Below are 18911 nucleotides of genomic sequence, written 5' to 3' on the forward strand. Positions count from 1 at the left end.
AGGCCCCAACCCAGTTCAAATTTGGAGCTCAAAACTGTCAATTCCCGGAATTCTGGGATCAGGCGGTTGCACCTCCTGACTGAGGCGGTTGCACCGCCTGGCAGAGCTCGAAGACTGAGCCTCTAGGCGGTGCCACCTCTGTCAGGGGTGGTTGCACATCCTGCCAGAGCTCGAAGACCGAGCTCAAGCGGTGCCACCGCCTGACTGAGGCGGTTGCACCTCCTGCCAGAGCTCGAAGACCGAGCTCAAGCGGTGCTACCTCCTGTCAGGGGAGGTTGCACCGCCCAGTCTCGCTCGGAGACTGAGCCCAGGCGGTGCCACCTCCTGGCTGGGGCGGTTGCACCGCCCAGTCTCGCTCAGAGACTTAGCCCAGGCGGTGCCACCTCCTGGCTTGGGCGGTTGCACCTCCCAACAGAAATCAGGGTCCGAATGGGTTGATCCATTCGGCCCAATTTGGATTTTTTAGGAGCCCAATTGCTCCAAGATTAAGTTAATGGGATCACCTCCCATTTCCAACTTAATCATTGTGCTAACTACGATATTTCCTAAGACAATTACTGGAACTTGCTACGGTGCGTCAATCGCTTCTTCCGGCGAGCTTCCGGCGAACTTCCGTCGATCATCCGATGAACCCTCGATGATGCTCCTGCGGACTTCCGGCAAACTCCTGGACTTGCGATTATCCACTTGGCGAGTTCCGACGAGCTTCTTTGGCAAGCTCATGGACTTCTCGGATTTGTTCCCGTAAAACCTCCGACGACTGTCCGAACTTCCGTCGAACTCTCGAACTCCCAACGTGATCATTGTCTTGACTCCGGCGCAACTCCTACTGCATATCTTTCTTCCATCATAGTTAATCCTGCACACTTAAAACAAAACTTCGATCGAGACAATTAATCCTAAGCAATTAACCAAGTTGTCTGGCATGTCATTGGTCCCTCGACGCTTCGTCCGATTCTTCGACGCATCATCCTCTCCTGCAGCCTATTGCCCAATCGACCAGTTGACTCCGCAACTCCGATATCCTTGGCACAATACCCGCTCTTCTTGGCCCGATGCCTGAGTCCACGGCCCGAAGCCTTCTGTTGATACGTCGACCGATCCACCGGCCTGACGTCCAATCTTCTGACATGTTCCTCTGACACAACATGATTTTCCTGCTTTCATTGTCTCATCCTGATCAAAGCATCCTGCGTCACTCAAAACGTAGATTAAATCATAAACACATATCAAGTAGTTTCATCATCAAAATACGAGATTCAACAATCTCCCCCTTTTTGATGATGACAACCACTTGATGACGGAGTTAAACTTAACTCCTGGAGTTTAAACAAACTCCCCCTATCAATATGCCATATTAATAGAACCTTGAATTCAAACTGAATTCAAGTCATTGCAATATTCATCATGAATACTTGCAATACGTCATCATGAACTTATGCATAACATCATACCTCTCCCCCTTTGTCATCAACAAAAAGGAGAAGTACCACAATCAAGCGTTTGTGATATTGGTTCAACTCATTGCATGAAAACCATAATATCAAGTTTTATCATCATGCAAGTTTGCTATTATCAAATATCAACATGTAAAATTGCGATGTAAGCTTTTGATATCATAACGCAAACATTTCAAGTGTTTATCAATTGTAGCATTTCATCACATGGTAAGATATCAATGCTTAAAATTACGATACAAGTACTTGACATCTTAACACATGATGCAAACATGGCATAATGCAAATTTGGCAATCATAGCATCAGTGTTCATAGCATCAATTCATATATTTCTCCCCCTTTGTCGTCAACAAAAGGAGAACGATATAAGCAAATATAAGTGTGATGCCATAAGCAGGTTCATGTCATTTTTCAACAAAGAGTGATAAGATACCAAATATTCAAATATTTCAAGGAAAACATGATATGGAGATAGCTTTGAAAACTTCTTCCATTTTATTTGTTATTTTCTTTTTGCATGAAGGAGGAAAGCTATTTCTGAGCTTACTTGAATGAAGTTAAAATCGATAAGATATTAAAGCACGCTTCATTTTTTACAAGTATCAAGATGTTCACATGATAAGTGTATGAGAGATGTATTTGCTAGTTGATTCCATATGTCAAAAATCAATGATATGAATTAAACTTGATATGACATATGCTTATTAAGTCTGGAAGAGGATAATTCAAAAATCCAATTGTTATGATACCAATAGTTAAGAGAATCCGAAAATGAAATTAACACTTTCATGCATTCGGACAAGGCTGTGCTATTGATTTTCAAATACAATCATAAGGACAAAACATGCTTATTATCATGGAAATTTTTGTATCCAAAGCACATAATTTCCAACTTGTTATTAGGGCATGTAATTGTGTAAAATCATCATGGCAGTCGAGTGATTTGATCATTCAATCAAGAAAGTCCGAAAATTAATTTTAACAAGCTCAATCATTCGGACATATTTTTGCCATAGTTTTTCAAATACAATCATGAAGATAAGACATGCTCATCATCATGATAGTACGATAGCAAGTTTACAATATACAAGCTAGCAAAAAATTTTCAACATTTTAAGACACGCAAGCTAGCAATTTTCTCTTTGAGATATGCACATTAGCAACTCTTTCTCCCCCTATGTCATTGGCAAAAAGAAGGGAAAAACCCCTTTACATCAATTTCTAAATCATGACAAGGGTAAGTATTCATTCTTATTTGTGCATCATTATAGTTTCAATGCACAAATTCATTAACATTATATTTCATTTTTTATGTACGATACCGAAAAATCAATCATCATTATGAGCATATCAAACATGATATTCAAGCATTCATGATATATCATTTTGGCAACATGATCATAGATATTCAAACGATGGTATCTAAATGTCAGAATTCATTACATCCTATTATGCATGATCATTAACTCTTCATTTGTATTTCATGCATTATTTCATTTCATCTCATAAGGAATATCAAGAAGAGTTATTGGATGATAAGATAAATATTTTATGAATACACGGAATTGTATAAAAATTATATCATAAGTGTTTCATGTATTCATATTATCACATGAAGCATATTATCATTTTTGAGATTCATAACATGAATAACGTTATTACTATTTCATCAAAATCAATTTCGAGATTCACACAATATCATGAAATCATTAATCTCGATAAGATGGGAAAGGCATTTTCTTTTTAAGTGATTCTTTTAACACATCATAAAAAACTCATTCGTAATTCAAGTGATTTACAAGATATCATAAATGAATTTATCACTTGTATTTCATCAAAATCGAGAACTCTAGAGATAGAAAATGATTGAAGCATTTGACATGATTGAAGCATGATTCATATTTAAAATGTATCTTATGTCGTAAATACGAATCAAGCATTTGTCAAATCTGAAATCATCCTCAAAATTACATTCAATAAATTCATATATGACAAGCATAGATTTATTGAAAAATCAATAAGATAGAGGATTACATTTCATTTTTATAAATTTCTATTCATGTGATTTGCTTCTTATGAGCATGCCTTTGCTTTTAAAAAAAAATGTCAACCTTCAAGATAGAAAGGTAAATTTCGTAAAATAAATTATTAAGCATGATTCCATGATAACATCCTTTTTATATCTTGATATTCATTATCAAATATGATTTCAGAAAGTATGTTCAAGAGAAATCATTAAGACCACATGCATGATATACTCATTTATTTTTAAAATATTCATCATGTTTATTTTCATGAGATTCACAAGATTGGTAAAATAAATTCATTAATCTCAATAGGATATAAAATTCATTTCCATTTCATACAATTGATTTCATGTGAGGGTGTTCAAGTCTTTTTGTGAAAACATGTATCATAATTTAAAATCGAAACATAAGTTTCGTCATAAAGCCGTCAAGACCAAACACATCAAAAATAAAACATCATGATATCACATCTATCATCAAAAGACTATCAAGAAATTCATACATAGATGTACATGCACTATGTCATCTTAATATGTCATGAAAATGTCATCTTAATTCGTCATAAAAATGATTAAACCAAAAACATGTTAATCCAAAATGAGAGTTTCAAATCATTTACTTCAAAAGCTCATGCATGACATAAAATCATCAAAATACACATGCATGGATTAATCTTAAGCATTATCACATATCATATAACTATCATCCATAATGTTGCATACATCATTTAACATTTCAAAACATGCATGAAACCTTAGCAATATACTTTTCATGATCAAATTTTTAATTCTTCAAAGATACTAAAAATAAAAACATGATATAATTTTTGAAAAATAATTTTTTATTTCCTATTCCTACTATCTAAATTAAGCACTCATGAAAAACTTCAAGTAATTTCAAAATAATTCAAGAGAGTTGAGTTACTTACCATGTAGTCGAAGTCCGTCAAAGCCCAATTCACCGTTTCACCTTTGGAAGTTCTTGAATCATCCTTGGTTGCCTTCCTCTTCTTTGGCCTCTTCCTTCGTTCAAGTTCATTGTCTATTTTAGATTTTTGTTTAATAAACTTATTAAGATTTAGTGTTCGAAGTTCAAGTTCATCATTGTCCTTATCACTTGAGTCATCGCTCAAGTGGTATTCATTTGTCCGGAGTTCCAAATCCTTCCTGTTCTTTGGAAGGTGATTTTGTTCATCATGTTCATCATGTGCATTGTGCACCATTTCATATGTCATCAACGAACCAATTAGTTCTTCAAGTGGTAAGTTATTTAGGTTTTTAGCTTCTTGTATTGCAGTTACTTTTGAATCCCACTTCTTAGAAAGAGAACGCAAAATCTTGTTTACGAGTTCAAAATCCGAAAAATATTTTCCAAGAGCTCTTAAACTATTGACGACATCCGTGAAACGGGTGTACATGTCGCCTATAGTCTCGCTTGGTTGCATTCGAAAAAGCTCAAAATCATACAATAAAATGTTAACTTTCGAGTCTTTGACTCTACTAATTCCCTCGTGCGTGATTTCAAGTGTTCGCCAAATGTCAAAAGCTGTTTCGCACATAGAAATCTGATTGAACTCATTTTTGTCCAAAGCGCAAAATAAGGCATTCATAGCCTTTGCGTTTAAAGAAAAATACTTCTTCTCCAAATCCGACCATTCGTTCATCGGTTTAGAGGGAAGTTGAAAACCGTTTTCAACAATATTCCATAATTCCAAATTCATAGAAATCAAGAAAACTCTCATTCGAGTTTTCCAATAAGTATAGTCCATCCACTAAACAACGGTGGTCGAAAAACTGATAAGCCCTCTTGAAAGCCATGAAGAGCCATTTCTCGCGGGTGTAAATTCGAAATGAGATAAACCGAGCTCTGATACCAATTGTTAGGATCAAGAGCACTTTAACTTTTGTTTAAGCGAGATGCAGCAAAGATATAAATGCAGTTTGCAGTTATGATTCAAATCTGATAGTAGGCGCAAACTGAAATATGATATTCGTACAAAAAAATTGATTTACGTCTAAATGATGATTCGTAAATCACTTGATTAGGGGAGATGCAGTTTAAGCAAGGATATAAAGGCAGTTTACAGTTATGATAGAAATCAAAACGTAAACGCAAACTGAAATATGATGATCGTACGAAAAAACAGATTTACGTCTAAACGCTGATACGGAAAGTGCAAAACTTGAAACCCGATCGTATATGCGCAGAAAGCAGTAAGCTTCTGAGGAGGTTTGCAGTAAACCTAATATGCTCAAAGTAAATGCAAACCAAGATTTAGAGTGGTTCGGTCAATCTTGACCTACTCCACTTTTGGCTTCCTCCACCGACGAGGTCATCGACGTCAACTAGAGGCCTTCCTTCAATAGGTGAAGGCAAACCACCCTTTTATAGTTTCACTCCTTTTGACGGGCTTAGGAGACAACCCTTACAGAATTTTCTCTCCTCTCTTTATAACTCAGAACTTGGAAGAAAAGAGGGAGAAGAACTTTTGGCCTTTACAACAATTTTGAGCTCTAAAAATCACAGAACAAGATCAAGATTTTGGTGTAAGTTCATGCCCTTTCAGTGCCGAATGGGTGGGGTATTTATAGGCCCCAACCCAGTTCAAATTTGGAGCTCAAAACTGTCAATTCCCGGAATTCCGGGATCAAGCGGTTGCACCTCCTGACTGAGGCGGTTGCACCGCCTGGCAGAGCTCGAAGACTGAGCCTCTAGGCGGTGCCACCGCCTGACTGAGGCGGTTGCACCTCCTGCCAGAGCTCGAAGACCGAGCTCAGGCGGTGCTACCTCCTGTCTGGGGAGGTTGCATCGCCCAATCTCGCTCGGAGACTGAGCCCAAGCGGTGCCACCTTCTGGCTGGGGCGGTTGCACCGCCCAGTCTCGCTCGGAGACTTAGCCCAGGCGGTGCCACCTCCTGGCTTGGGCGGTTGCACCTCCCAGCAGAAATCAGGGTCCGAATGGGTTGATCCATGCGGCCCAATTTGGGTTTTTCAGGGGCCCAATTGCCCCAAGATTAAGTTAATGGGATCACCTCCCATTTCCAACTTAATCATTGTGCTAACTACGATATTTCCTAAGACAATTACTGCAACTTGCTCCGGTGCGTCAATCGCTTCTTCCGACGAGCTTCCGGCGAACTTCTGTCGATCATTCGATGAACCCTCGGTGATGCTCCTACGGACTTCCGGCAAACTCCTGGACTTGCGACGTTCCACTTGGCGAGTTCCGATGAGCTTCTTTGGCAAGCTCATGGACTTCTCGGATTTGTTACCGTAGAACCTCCGACGACTGTCCGAACTTCCGTCAAACTCTCGAACTCCCAACGTGATCATTGTCTTGACTCTGGCGCAACTCCTACTACATGTCTTTCTTCCATCGTAGTTAATCCTGCACACTTAAAACAAAACTTTGATCGAGACAATTAATCCTAAGCAATTAACCAAGTTGTCCGGTATGTCATTGGTCCCTCGACGCTTCGTCCGATTCTTCGGCGCATCGTCCTCTCCTACAGCCTATTGCCCAATCGGCCAGTTGACTCCGTAACTCCGATATCCTTGGCACAATACCCACTCTTCTTGGCCCGATGCCCGAGTCCACGGCCCGAAGCCTTCTGTCGATACGTCGACCGATCCACCGGCCCGACGTCCAATCTTCTAACATGTTCCTCTAACACAACATGATTTTCCTGCTTTAATTGTCTCATCCTGATCGAAGCATCCTGCGTCACTCAAAACGCAGATTAAATCATAAACACATATCAAGTAGTTTCATCATCAATATACGAGATTCAACAGTTCAATCATAAGAAGTCTCCCTTTCATCGTTTGCGGGTTTGAGTAGCCAGTTAGTGTGTGTACTGTAACGTCGGTCGACTGTGGCTCTTCTTGTGCATCTTCTTCATTATGTTTAAGGCTCTCTTTTGAATGCTCAATGACCTCTTCTTCTGCTGGTTTAATCAAAAGAAGTCTCCCTTTTCTATAGCAATGCTTGTAACTCCACGGCTCATCGCAATGCCAACATAAACGCTTCGCAGATTGCTCCCGAAGCTCTTCTCTTGTCAGCCTCTTTGGTGCAGGGACTCGATCGATAGTGGGGGAGCTGAGGGCTTCAGTATTTCTGGTTGAGGAGCAACTCTAGTCCTCCAAGCTTCATGATTCAATCGCTCCTCTTGATGTCGTGCGAAAGAGATGGCTGCCATAAGCGTGTATGGTTGTCGCGCTTTAACTTCTCCTCGGATCTCTGGCTTCAAGCCCTCAATGAAGGTCCTCAATAGTTGTTTTTTAGACCAATCATGAGTTTGATTAGATAACCTTTCAAACCTGGTTTGGTACTCCTGAATGGTGGAGGTTTGTCGGATCTTTGCTAGTTGTTCGTCAATATTCTCGTAATCCGTTGGTTTGAAGCGGATCAACAGTCCTTCTTTGAATTGTCTCCATGAAAGGACTCCATAAGTGTGTTCAAACCAGTCAAACCACTGTATGGCATCCCCTTCGAGATGTATAGCTGCAATTTTCACCATAGATGCATCCGCGATTTTATGGTACCGAAAATATCGCTCCGCGCGCGAGATCCAACCAATCGGGTCTCCTTCTTCCCATCTAGGGAAGTCCACTCTCAAGCATGGATAGTTGGGGTTGGTCATAGAGCTTCCCCTCTCTTGGAAGTCATATCTTTGGGCTTGGTGCGATTGGGCAAAGCTCTCTCCTTGATGTGATTTCTTCGGGCTTAGTGGTCGGCCCAATCTGAGTTCGGTAAAGAGCGTCCGAATCTTATCCTCCATTCGCGCCTCGAAGGCTTCGAATTTAGCATTGATTACCTCCTCAAATGCCATAGTATATGCCGCCAAATCTGTGATGTTAAGATCTCTCTTTTGTTGTCGGGTTAAAGGCATGTATTGGTTGAGAGAGGTGATGGTCGAAAGGGTTGGTAGATTGGTGGATGTAGGCTACGATTTAGGCTTGTTTTGTGGCTATTTTGGGTGTAGTTTGAGGGTGTGGTTTGGTGGAGTTTTAGGGCTGTGGATGAAAGTTTTGGATTTGTGGTAGATGGTTGATAGAAATCAGTGGAAGTTGCAGCAAGTATGTGCTGTCTTGTAAGAGTAGAATTGTCGTCGAAGAAACAATGATTTCTCGATATAATTTCCACCAAAAACTTGAGAGAATTGAGGAGGGAATTGATAGCAAAATCACAGTTTATATGACAGCAAGGATGTCTAATTTAATCAAAAAAATTTCGGCAGTATCACAGTAAGGAAATTGGTGCAAGTTGCGATTGCAGAATTCTCGTCGAAAAATTTTAGCAGCATACGACGAAAATTTGCAGCAACACAAAATCATTTTTAGAGATGAATTCCTAGATATATCAATCTTAGATGGAAGCCAAGATGATCTATGAAGTGTAGAAGAAATTTCATTCAAAAAAGATTGCAAAAAGATGGGTTAAGGTAACAATATGTGGCTAAAACTTTCTGCAGCACAGATTTTTAAGTATAGCAGATTGGACATAAAAGATTAGTGATTTATATTGAGAATTTTTTTATGAAACTAAAGGGAAATCCACTATTAGGAAGTGTCAAAGCTATCATAAAAATTTCGTAGAGATTTGGATAGAAACAACGTAGTATCAAGATCAAACAAACAGTGCTATGCAGCTGAAATTTTACAGTGCAGATTTTCAAGTATAGCAGATTAGACGTAAAATATCAATGGTTTATATTGAGAATTTTTTGACAAAACCAAAGGAAATCTGCTGTTAGGAAATGTCAAAGATGTCATAAAAAATTCATAGAGATTTGGATAGAAAAAACACAGTAGCAAGATCAAACAGACGGTGCTATACGGTTGGAATTCTGCAATGTATCTTTCGTCGTAGAGATGAAAACTTTATGACGAAAAGTTTATGCAGCAATATAGGAATAATTTTTTTGGGATTTTCAAATAAGGATAACTAAATTGCAGCAGCAGTAAGGTAGAAAACCAGAACCTGTTGCAATTCATGGGGAGATCAAAGGATGATCCGTGGTGGTGGAGATGACGGCGAAATTTGGCGACCATCTTTTAAGCAATTGTAGGAATTGCTTTGGGTGGCTGTGGAGGGTTGATGGATAGCTGTGGAAGGGCAGCGAGATGCCAAGAATGCTGCTCTGATACTAGGTGTTAGAACCCTTGCAGATTCTAAACTTGGGGTTGATCTCTTCAGGGGATCGGCCTCCTTGGAACTTTATAGGGGTTCCTCCCTCCAAGTTGCTGCTCGAAGGCTGCAGAAAAGATTCATCTATTGCTTATCAAAAGAGGAGGAATACATGGCTATTTATAGGGTTTCTAAACCCTAACTCCTAATAGGTCTCCTACTCAAGACTCATACTTCTAATCAACTCCTAATAGGACTTCTACTCAAGACTCCTATTCCTTTACAACTCCTTATTCTTCTCTAAGAAACAACATCCTAACCCTAGCCGACCTCTTCACCTCTTTAATAGGGGTCGGCTTAGGTAGATTTTACATGAATGTCCCTCTCAATTAGGACTCTCCTAGGTAGAGTCCTAATAATTGGGCAAAGCACCGGAAGAACCAATGACATGCCGGACAACATAGGATTCGCTTATAATCGATTATGTCTAGATCGAGTTAGTTTAGAGTCTAATTGAGTCGATTTAGAAAATAATTATGTCAACTCAATTAGGGGCCAACTGGCCCCAAGTTTGGGCTGTGTTGGGCCAAGTAAAAAAGGCCCAAACAATGTCCCAACAGGCGGAACTATCATGGCACAATCTCTAAGGCTGTGTCAAGCGGTGGTACCACCCAAACAAAGTCTCCGAGAGATTGTCAAGCGATGGTACCACTAGTTTGGGTGGTGGTTGCTAGTCATAGGTGCCCAGCAAGCCAATCACATGAGTGATGGCACGTGTGACTTAGTACTCCCAGTGTCAATAAGAACGGTGAAAGGTTGTTGCTTTAGAAGTCCTCCCACTTTCATCATTTGCGAGTTCACGTAACTGACAAGGGCATGCATCGTAATATCAACTGGATGATGTTCTTCATCCGCAACCTCTTCTTCATGCTCCTGGACCTCCTCCTCCATGTCTTCAAGGAGTTCAATCAATAGGAGGTGGCCCCTTTTACAGCGATGATCGAGGTTCCACGGCTCATCGCAATGCTAACAAAGACCCTTTACTAATCGGTCACGCAGTTCTTCTCTTGTCAATTTTTTTGGCAGCGAAGGATGGTTTGGAGTAGAAGGAGGTTTATATGCTATGGGCCTAGGAAAGGTTCTCATCTTCTGAGCATCTTGGTTGTATTAGGAACGAGTCGGCACTAAGAGGGGGGGCTGAATTAGTGCAGTGGATAAAAGTCATCGATTTCAGAAAGTATTTATTCATTGAAAACCGATCAAAAAGATGTTAACTTAAAAACACTTTCATAAGCATGTAATGAGGAAGTAGAGCAGTAAGGAAGTAAAATAATTTGCAGCAAAGGTAAACATTAAAGTAAAAGGCAACAAACCAATTTTATAGTGGTTCGATCGTCGTGACCTACATCCACTCCCGATTCCTCTTCACTCAATGCCACCAGCTTCCACTACCGGTCTTCCTTCAATGGGCAAAGATCAACTACCATTTTACACCTCGATTTTCCTTTTGATAGGTTCATGAGAGAACTTTTATACCTCCTTTTTACATAGCTTCCCTCACACTCTCCCTTAGAATGGTCTCTACACTTTACAAGGGTTTTTAACTCTAGAAATATAGAGTTTTTGTTCACTTTACTTGCAAAAATAGCTAGGGTATTTATAGACCCCAAATGGCTTCAAAACTTGGAGTCAAAATTTAAATCCTCAAAATTTCGGGGTACGGGCGATACCACTGCCTGCAACCTAACACTTGGTAGTACCACCGCCTAGTCTGGTAGTAATACCACCTAGAAGACTGTGTCTAGGTGGTACCACTGCCCAAACTGGCGATACCACCGCCTGACAGTCTCTCAGAGACTGTGTCATGACGGTTTCACTTGTTGGGTCACTATTTGGGCCTTTTTACTTGGCCCAATATAGCCCAAACTTGGGCCCAATTCCAACCCAATTACACCTAAAACCTACTTCGATCTAGACAATTATTATAAAGCTAATCAAATATTATCCGACATGTCATTAGTTTATTGGCGCTTCGTCCTAATTTTTGGCGTATCGTCCTCTCTTGTGGCCTATTGCTCAATCGGCCAGTTGACCTCCGCAACTCCAATTTCCTTAGTACAATTTCCTCTCTTTTTGGCTCGATGCTCGATCCCATGGCCTGAAGCCTTCTGTCGATACGTCGACTGATCCTCTTGCTCGACGTCCAATCTTCTGATATGTTCCATTTTAAACCCAACATGATTCTTCCTGCTTTAATTATCTCTCCCTAATCGAAGCTTCCTGCGTCATACAAAACACATATTAGATAAACACTATTATTTGGTTTCATCATCAAAATCTGATATTCAACAATCTCCCTCTTTTATATGATGACAATCAATTGATGACAGAGTTAACCTTAACTCCTGGAGTTTAAGCAAACTCCCCTTATCAATATGTCATATTGATAAAAACTTTGAAATCATAGTATTTCAACATTGCATACAATATGAGTATTAAAATAACCAATTTATTACATCATTGCATGCATTATAAAATCATACATAATCAAAATATCAATACATCATTCTCCATGCATGATCATCAACATAACTTCTCCCCCTTTGTCATCAACAAAAAAGAGGTGCAATTAGTAAGTTTTAGAGATATGCAAGTTTTGTAACATACAAGCTAACAAATTTTTTTTATCACTTTACAACATACCTAATCACCAAATCATCATTAATTTTAAAGATGTGCAAGATTGTAAATTTTGCAAGTTTGCACTTTTGCATCTTAGTAATTTTTTGTGATGTTCAAGATAACAAGTTCTTTCTTCTCTTTTGAGAAGTATAATTTTTGCTTCCTTTACAATGTTCAAGCTAGCAATTCTAACAAGTTTTACATCATGCAAATTAGCAAATTTTTTACATCATTTTAGAAAATGTAAACTAGCAATATTTGAGATGTTCAAGAAAGCAACTTTTGCTTCTTGAACATCTTTGCTTCTCTTTTGAGATGAGCAAGCTAGCATGTTTTTTCATCTTCTTGAATTGTGCAAGCTAGCAAATCTTTCTCCTTTGAGATATGCACACTAGCAATTCTTTTTCCCCGTTGTCATTGGCAAAAAGAGGAGAATAATAAAAAGGTACAATTCATTTCCCTTTACATCAATTCTTTAAGCATCACATAAGGTATACAATCATAAATACAAAAGAATTATTCATAATGAAAATCATGACATGAAAGATATCAATATCAAAGATCATGAAGGATAAAGTCATGATTCATTTTAATAATTCTTTTCTTTTGTAAATAGTAAAAATAAATCTTAAGAGATCAATTACAAGTCAATCTTCAAAGGAATTCTCAAGAATCAAATTTTGAGAAATCAAGAATTTAACATGCCTAAGTTTAACATTCAAGGCTAGCACTTTTTGCTTTCTTTTGCAATAATATTCTAATCATAACATAAATACAAAGGAGTCATATGAAAGACATGAAAGTTATTAATATGAAAGATCGAGAAGGATTAATTCGTGAATATCAAAAGACATGATTCATTTTAATAAATCTCCTCTTGAATAATCAAAATAAAATCTTACGAGGTCAAATAGCAATGATACCAATCATGATTCATTTTAATAAATATTTTCTTTAATAAAACAAAAGAATCATGGTGAACGATCTTGATTTATATAAAGTTTCAAAACAAAATTATCAAGATCATGGTTAGTTTCGCATATCTCCTCTTTAGTGAGAAATATAGGAGATATAAGATTTTGATTCATAAATCTCAAGAATATATGAAAGATTTAGATAAAAATTATTCAAATTTAAATCATCAAAATCACTTTAATTGTTCATGAGATTCGTAAAAATGATACAAATAGATTCATCAATCTCCTTTTTTGAAAACTCGATAAGGTAGGGATTGAGAAATTTTAAAGAAAAATGCTTTCCTATTTTTTAGTTTCAACTTATGTGATTGATTTCATACATGCATGCCCTTTTCTTTTATGCCAAATCCATGCATCATTAATTAAAACCAAAAAACAAATTTCATCATTAAAATCATCATTACCAAAAATATAACACATTAAACATAAGGCTTCTTTAAACAAGTGATTTGATTTATTATTTTGATTCTAATGATAATACATTTTCATTTTTATGTGTTTCATTTTATGTGATTAATTTCATATAAGTTTGCTCAAGTTTTTCGTATGAAAACCATATATCATGTTTAAAGCAATACAAAATCATCAAGATACACATAATTGTTTCTTATAACATATATCAGATTAATCTCAATAGGTGTACAAGCATTAGATTTAAATCTAATATTTTGTTCCTTTATCATAAAGAGATGTAATTGTCATGATCAATTTTTTAACATTTCAAAACCACTAGAAAGAAAAGCACGATCACCTTTTATTTATTTATTTTGTAATTTTTATTTTTTTATTTTTACTAACTAATTTAAAAATAACTCATGAAAAGGCATCAAGTAATTTCAAAATAAGACAAAGGAGTTTTGGTTACCTCGTTGTCGAAAATTGTTAAGGCATAGTTTGCCACCTCGCCTTTGTTGGTTTGTTCTTCATCTTCGGATGAACTTGATTCATCCGAAGCCACCTTGAGTGTTTTCTTCTTCTTTTGTAGCTTCTTCTTTTTAGGTTCATTTCTATTATTTGATTCTTGGTTTAAGAATTTTTGAAGGTTTATTGTGAGGAGTTAAAGATCATCATCATCATCACTTGAGTCATCATTCAAGTGGTATTCTATTGTTAGAAGTGCCAAATCCTTCATGTTCTTTGGAAGATAGTTCTCAAGCTCTTCATGAGTCATGTAAGTCATCTCATAAGTCATTAGTGACCCAATAAGTTCTTCCAGAGAGAAGTCATTTAAATCATTAGCCTCTTGAATGACCATTACTTTAGAGTCCCAACTCTTCGGAAGAGATCTCAAGATTTTATTAACAAGTAGAAGACTTTGGAGTGAAGACTTTTGAAATCTATTTTCAACAATATTCCATAAGTTTAAATCTATAGAAAGTAAGAAAACTCTCATTCGAGTTTTCCAATAAGTGTAGTCCATCTCATTGAACATGGGAGGACGAATGATAGAAAAGCCCTCTTAAAAGCCAAAACGAGCCATTTCTATTGGGTGTTAAATCAGTGAAAAATAACGTGGCTTTGATACCAATTGTTAGGAACGAGTCGGCACTAAGAGGGGGTGTGAATTAATGCGGTGGATAAAAGTCGTCGATTTCGGAAAGTATTTGTTCGTTGAAAACCGATCAGAAAGATGTTAACTTAAAAACACTTTCATAAGCATATAATGAGGAAGTAGAGTAGTGAGCAAGTAAAATGGTTTGCATCAAAGGTAAACAACAAAGTAAAAGGTAGCAAACCGATTTTATAGTGGTTCGGTCATCATGACTTACATCCACTCCCGATTCCGAGGCCATCGGCTTCCACTACCAGTCTTCCTTTAATGGGCGAAGACCAACTACCCTTTTACACCTCGATTCTCCTTTTGATAGGTTTAGGAGAGAACCTTTACACCCCCTTTCTACAAAGCTTCTCTCACACTCTCCCTTAGAATGATCTCTAAAATTTAGGAGGAGGAACTCTACACTTTACAAGGATTTTCAACTCTAGAAACATAGAGTTTTTGCTCACTTTTCTTGCTACTCCATGCAGGAATAACTGGGTATTTATATACCCCAAATGGCTTCAAAACTTGGAGCCAAAATTCAAATCCCTAAAATTTCGGAGTACGGGCGGTACCACCGCTTGCAGCCTGACACTGGGCGGTACCATAGCCCAGTCTATCGGTACTATCACCTAGAAGACTATGTCTGGGCGGTACCACTGCCCAGACTGGTGGTAGCATCGCCTGACAGTCTCTCGGAGACTATGTCTGGACGGTACCACCGCCTGACACAGTCTCAAAGACTATGCCACGATGGTTTCACCTGTTGGGTCACTGTTTGGGCCTTTTCACTTGGTCCAACACAGCCCAAACTTGGGCCCATTTGGCCCAATTCCAACCTAATTACGCCTAAAACCTACTTCGATCTAGGCAATTACAAAGCTAATCAAATTTTGTCTCGCATGTCATTGGTTTATCGGTGTTTGGTCCTAATCTTCGGTACATCGTCCTCTCTTGCGGCCTATTGCCCAATCAGCACGTTGACCTCAACAACTCCGATTTCCTTGGTGCAATTTTCGCTCTTATTGGCCCGATACCCGATCCCATGGCCCGAAACCTTCTGTCGATACGTCGACTGATCTTTCGGCTCGACGTCCAATCTTCTGACATATTACACTCCGGCCCAATATGATTCTTCCTACTTTAATTGTCTCTCCCTAATCGAAGCTTCCTACGTCACTCAAAATGCAGATCAGATAAACACTATCAATTGGTTTCATCATCAAAATATGAGATTCAATAGGTTGAGTCGTTATTCTTGTATTCGGGCGAAAGAAATCACAACTGTCATGGTACGGGGCTGCCGCACCTTAACCTCATCTTTTATCTCTAGCTTGTGTCCTTCGATGAATGTTCCTAACAAGTGAAGGTCAATCCAATCACGAGTAAGGTAGTATAGCTTCTCAAACCTAGTTTGGTACTCTTGAATCATAGAGGTTTGTCGAATCTTTACGAGTTGGCCATCGATATTTTGATACTCCGTAGGTTTGAAATGATTTAGCAGTGCGTTCATAAATGGATTCCACGTCAGAGCCCCATGATTGTATTCCTGCCAATTGTACTATTGAATAGCATCTCCTTCCAAGTGGATGCCAGCAATTTCCACCATGGCTATTGATGATGAAACCAATTGATAGTGTTTATCTAATGTGTGTTTAAGCGAAGCAGGACTAACTTCGATCAGAAGAGGCAAATCGATTAAAGTAGGAGGAATCAAACTTTGGGCCAGAGCAAACATGTTAGAAGATTGGATGTCGAGCCAGAGGATCAGTCTATGTGTCGGCAAAAGGCTTCGGTTCGTGAATTTGAGCATCGGGCCAAAAAGATCAGACATTGCACCGAGGAGATCAGATGTTGCGAGAAGACAACATGCTGATTGGGTAATACGCTGAAGGAAAAGACGATGCACCGAAGGATCGGACGAAGCGTCGGAAGAACCAATGATATTTCGGACTGCTAATCATATGTGCCTAGCAAGCGAATCACGTGAGTGATGGCATGTGTGACTTGACATGTAGTTTTTTTGCCTATTATATTTTTGGCATTTATCACTTTATATTGACTATTGCATATATGCATGTATATATTGTGATGTCCTTGGATCTATGCAATGAGAATCAGATCGTGATGAGATCACGATAATGAGACCGATTCGTCTTTAAACACAGATCCTAAATAATCCCGGTCATAGGTTACTCGAGCGGGACATCGAGATAACCGAACAGACTGGTGTGCTATATACTCGTCTATATGATGGATGCAACTGGTCTCATAGCTGCTCGTGTAGGGGCACTAGGGATACAATATAGGTGCTCATTGGAGAATGAGTTTACTGATTGATCCGCTTACGGAATGCTGGATGGTTTATGATACCTTATTGTCAGACAACGATTCCGTACTCCTAATGGTGTATCTGGTCCTTAGACTTGAGACACCAAGGATGTCCTGTATGAGTTCTACATTCTTTGATACCAGGCTTATAGGTTTGAATGTCCCAGATCTAGTACAATCGGTCATTGGGAGTGGCAGTCAACCTTACGAGGGCTATTGAGTGTTGATAGAGGATCATCCACTCTCGGTGTCATGAGAGGAATATCTCATGTGTTCTTGCTCAAACAAATCTCTGACTATGGTCATTCGGATTGAGAGAGAAAGAGTTCTCTGAAAGAATCCGATTAGAGCAAGACTCAAGAAGAAACTATATGGGTTTAACAACATCGTACCTAGTATACGATCTATGGGATATAACTCATAAAATTAATATTAACAAACGTATGAAGAAATAAAAGAGGACCTCCGGTCATTATTCACTTTGACACCACCTCTGTGCAACATGGAAGCTTTTTCTTCCTCCCCTTTTGGCTAAACCGGCAACCGCTTTCTGTCGGTTGCTGCCTCTCTTTCACCCTCTAGCCTCTCTCTTTGCAGGAGGACTCTTTTCTTGACCTTGTTCCTTCTTCCTTTACCCGTTGAATCATAGGTTCCTTTGATATAGGAGCCTTAACAGTGCACACAAAAAGGCTTTACAGTTTAAAACACTTGTCTAATCCTAAAGATAAACCCTACTTCAATCACCTAATTTAAATTCAAATTATATATATATATATATATATATATATATATATATATATATATATATATATATATATATATATATATTCCATCGACTAGTAACCTTATGAATTAAGGCCAACATAAAATTCTTAAGAATCTCAAAACTAGATCTAAACTCAATCAATCGCACTGTGAGAAGTTTCGAATCTGTTCTCCGCACCTCTGTTAGCCTAATCCATCTTCGCATTTTAATTGGTCATTCAGATTAAATCATTCTCTTTCTTAGTTAAGCTTATGATTCGAGCTTAGAATTGAATCATCATCAGTAAACGACACCCAGGCAAGGACAGGATGGTAATTGTGCGCTTCCAAAGCGGCGGGGGCACCAAATCATGAGACAAACCGCTTTATATTTTTAGACTTGGAATTGGAATCCTCGTTGAACAGCCCAAGGTCGGTGTAGCGTCTCGGAGCCCGACACTGCTTGTGATGTGATTGGACATGGTTCAGTCAATAAGGGAATTCAACTAGTCTTTTCCCGCATTACACGCATGTCAACTAGGGAATTCAACGAGTCCTTTCCCGCGTTACACGCGTGACGTAGAACAAAGGATGGTCATAGAAATGTAGGCCTCCAACGGAGTCGAAGGGACACCGCCATCACCGCGCAAGAACCCTGGCACAAAAGTTGAGCGAAAAATATGCGCCATCGGACGCCCTTTTTTCATCGTACGAACAAAGACGGACAACACTCTCCCTCTTCTCTCTCTCTCTCTCTCTCTCTCTCTCTCTCTCTGCAGGAGGATCGCTATACACACACACGATAGCCGACACAAACACTGCACACGAGCCACAATGCACTTACAATAGCTGTGACCACTTTCCGCAGGCCCTACTGCTGCAGGATTCCTTTATTATTATTCACATGCTGCGGCGAGGACAAGGCAGCGGTGCGACTCCTCTCTCTCCGTCGAGCCACTTCACACAGGAACTTCCCTACGACTGTTCGTAGTTAACGGATCCCATCAGACGATAGACTCCTGC

At 38.9% G+C, this 18911-nt stretch overlaps 1 protein-coding gene across 1 annotated transcript in view; it reads right to left on the reverse strand.

The window, feature by feature from the left end:
• Positions 1-18609: 18609 nt before the first annotated feature.
• The window catches only part of LOC103974113 (adenylate isopentenyltransferase 5, chloroplastic), a 12781-nt gene continuing 12479 nt past the window's right edge, over positions 18610-18911 (reverse strand). The window contains exon 2 of the mRNA XM_065109137.1: positions 18610-18911. This exon is cut by the window's right edge and continues 1290 nt beyond it. The gene's annotated coding sequence lies outside the window, so the exon portion shown is untranslated.

The sequence above is a fragment of the Musa acuminata genome, chromosome BXJ2-5, assembly GCF_036884655.1.
Source record: "Musa acuminata AAA Group cultivar baxijiao chromosome BXJ2-5, Cavendish_Baxijiao_AAA, whole genome shotgun sequence".
In the NCBI taxonomy this organism is placed as follows: domain Eukaryota; kingdom Viridiplantae; phylum Streptophyta; class Magnoliopsida; order Zingiberales; family Musaceae; genus Musa; species Musa acuminata.